The sequence below is a fragment of the Brachyhypopomus gauderio genome, chromosome 16 (genome assembly GCF_052324685.1).
Source record: "Brachyhypopomus gauderio isolate BG-103 chromosome 16, BGAUD_0.2, whole genome shotgun sequence".
Classification (NCBI taxonomy): domain Eukaryota; kingdom Metazoa; phylum Chordata; class Actinopteri; order Gymnotiformes; family Hypopomidae; genus Brachyhypopomus; species Brachyhypopomus gauderio.
In genome coordinates, this window is record NC_135226.1 from 2,370,152 (window position 1) to 2,373,346 (window position 3,195).

At 47.0% G+C, this 3,195-nt stretch overlaps 1 protein-coding gene across 9 annotated transcripts in view; it reads left to right on the forward strand.

Moving 5' to 3' along the window:
• Positions 1 to 471: 471 nt before the first annotated feature.
• tenm4 (teneurin transmembrane protein 4) overlaps positions 472 to 3,195 on the forward strand; it is a 218,687-nt gene continuing 215,963 nt past the window's right edge. For 8 of the 9 annotated variants that reach the window (XM_076975783.1, XM_076975786.1, XM_076975787.1 and 5 more), the window contains exon 1: positions 473 to 747. The gene's annotated coding sequence lies outside the window, so the exon portion shown is untranslated. Of the gene's footprint in view, positions 1,025 to 3,195 lie in introns of all 9 variants that reach the window. The other variant, XM_076975784.1, reaches the window with a different exon arrangement.

Genomic DNA, 3,195 nt, shown 5'->3' on the forward strand with positions numbered 1-3,195 from the left:
AAACGGTGATAAATAATATCTATATAAATTAATTTACTCTTAACTGAAAGTGATTTGCACCACATCCGGACTGAAAAAAATTGCGGTTCTGACCGAATAAATCAAACGTCTTTTATCTGACACTCGCTGCTAGGTAATGTGAACCCATTTATAAGTCATTTACATAGTTAATATAAGTCAATTTGCATAAACACCGTATTATTTTTAAAATAATGTTACACGATTGCAATACTACTGTTTGTGCATACATTTATATTTGGTTTATGTTCACTTTCTATACTAAAAACAATATTTGTAGACATGCCACGCTGGATTTTCTGAATTAAATCGTTTATTTGAGCGTGTGTGGTTTAAAGTAGGTCCATGCATGTTCTGTGCGTCTTTGAGCGTTCGGCAGTATCGTGTAATCGAATCGGGTCGAACCGAGTCCGCCCCCCCCCCCCCCGCGCGCGCGCACATGGTACGCGCCGCGCGCAGCTCGCGGGGGCCGCTTGTCATTCTTCTGCGTTCACTACTGCCTCCCTGCTTTTAGTCGCGTGCGGTCACGCGTGCACGGGTAGTGCAGCAGCGCCGAAGCTCGAGGGTGCAGCACTGCCGAACCAGCCAGCGTCCTCTGTAACGCTGCAATCGGACCGTTTTACCTCGTGTTAATCCTCTCTCTCCTGACCGATGAGATACTGCTGATATTTCTTGCAAAGCGATTAATCTGCACGGCGGAGCGGATAGAGGATATCTGGCTGCATCATGGTAAGCTCCCGTGTCTTCATGAGAAAGTGCGTGATGCTGCAAGTGGATGTGATGGAGAGACGCGCGGTGATGCTGAGGCACCAGGGGTGCTGGGCGAGCAGGCCGGCCAGGATGCTCTTATTTACACGCTCTTTATAGTCAGCATCCAGTAAACTTGTGGTGTTGCAGTGGCGACACGGGACGGGACCATAGTCGGAGGGTTTGGTATCGTGTTGGTGGCCCAGTACACTCCACCGTCCGTGATGCGGAGACTAAAAGTTGATGCTCCATCTTTGGCGTAAGTTCACGTCTTCTCGTCTTCTAGATGTGGATGCTACGGTACCAGGGCGGATCTGCTGATCTCTGCACGTTTCCTTCGCGTACCGCCTACACGGCGATTTAAGTCCGATTCCTAATAGATTTCCGACCCACCTTCGCGTTCAGCTCGAGTAGACCGGATCCTTTAAGTCAGCGGTTCTGTTTTCCAGCCTAAACACTGTTGTTGTGCTCTAAATATTTTTTGCTGGTCCTTTGAGCTCCTTTGGGGATTCGTCCTACAGTAACCGAGCGAATGGAGTTTCTTGCATAAATATTCTTCTAAAAAACGTCAGTCGTGTTGACCCGCTGCGTCCGGTCCGTAAACGGCCGTGATGTTTACGTCGGTGTTGCATCGCATCACTGTGAGCGCGTGCGGTTTGTGTGTGTGCTACAATCGCCACTAATTAAATAAAAATAATTACCTTGGAATTACATTCATGCCAACCTACGACAAATTATCACACGTGGCATTTTAACTAGATACAAGGAGAGTCGTGCAATTTAGAATCTTACATCGGCAAAATTATTATTTTTTTTGCAGTATGCATATTTCTAATTTTCTGTTCAAAACTGAAGCTAAAGGCAGTTTAGCACCTAAACACAAAGTTAAACATGTACAAAGTACAGCATGAGGAAACATTCCTGCCCCACTGATATTTGCATGGATGTCTTGGTAGAATGCTAAACACCCTCAGCTAGAGCCTGGGAGGCCTTGCTGGACTCTTCTGGACACACTAAGTCGCTCCCGCTAGCTGTAGTGGGGTCCGTAACCCTGAACCACTGCATTTAATTCTGAGGGTTCTCCACTATAGGCCAAATCGCTTGGTTAGTGGCAGTAAATGAGTGTGAAGTTGGTGGGTCCCCGTAGAGACTGACCTTTCGAGGACAGCCTTGTATTCTTCAAGTTGTTTTGGTCCAAGCTGATTAGCAGGACTCAGGGTGGGAACTGAAGAAATGCAGGCAGCACTGCATTCAAGAGGTTTTAGTGATTTTTTAAAGATATATTTAGTCTTTTTTGTAAATAACTGAGAAGTGATAAAGCATACATTGCAGGCACATCTGCTTGAAAGCAGCTTCAGATAACGAATTAGGATGTAAAACGTTGTCAAACCCTTTTATCACCAGCCTGTCCAAACTGTCTCTTTGTAAATCACACAGATATTGTTTTGATGCTGAGCTTTGACAGTTCATAAACTACTTCCTTGTTTAAGGCTGTCTGAAGCCTCATGCCGTCTTGATAAGGGCATTGTGTTGTCTCTCCGGCGAGTGTTGCAGTGAGAAGGCACAGGACAGGAGACCTTACAGGACAGGAGACCTTACAGGACAGGAGACCTTACAGGACATGAGACCTCACAGGACATGAGACCTCACAGGACAGGAGACCTTACAGGACAGGAGACCTCACAGGACATGAGACCTCACAGGACAGGAGACCTTACAGGACAGGAGACCTTACAGGACAGGAGACCTCACAGGACAGGAGACCTTACAGGACAGGAGACCTCACAGGACATGAGACCTCACAGGACAGGACACAGCTCTTGAGTGAAGGAGGCAGCTTCAGTGGAGGCTGGGCAGAGGCGGTGGGGAGGTGCATATTGTCCTTTTGTTGTGCCTTCCCCCTTAGTAAACAGGCGGAGAACGACACCCTTGCTGGGCCTTTTGTCCTGGCACTGCTACGACCTTTAGGTCTGCATGGTTGAGGGGCAGCTGCATGGCTGAGGTTTGAGGTGGTTAGCCCCTTCTCTGAGACTCTGAGATACGCTACAAGTTAAAAACGAAGTTTGTTCTTTAATGAGAAGGTACATCTTCTGTTCTTTGAAAAATTGGAGAGTGTTAGAGACAGGACGTAAGACCACACGAGGACCTGCATACTGCTGTCTGTGTAGAATATGTTGCCTGAATTATGGGGTTTTCTTGTTTAAAATGGCCGGTTGAATAATTATTGGTCACAGTGCTGGAAACATGTGTTGCTGTGGTGCACCATATGAGACATGTCTTTCAGGGACATAGCCCTGTCTTTCAGGGACATAGCCTTGTCTTTCAGGGACATAGCCCTGTCTTTCAGGGACATAGCCCTGTCTTTCAGGGACATAGCCCTGTCTTTCAGGGACATAGCCTTGTCTTTCAGGGACATAGCCCTGTCTTTCA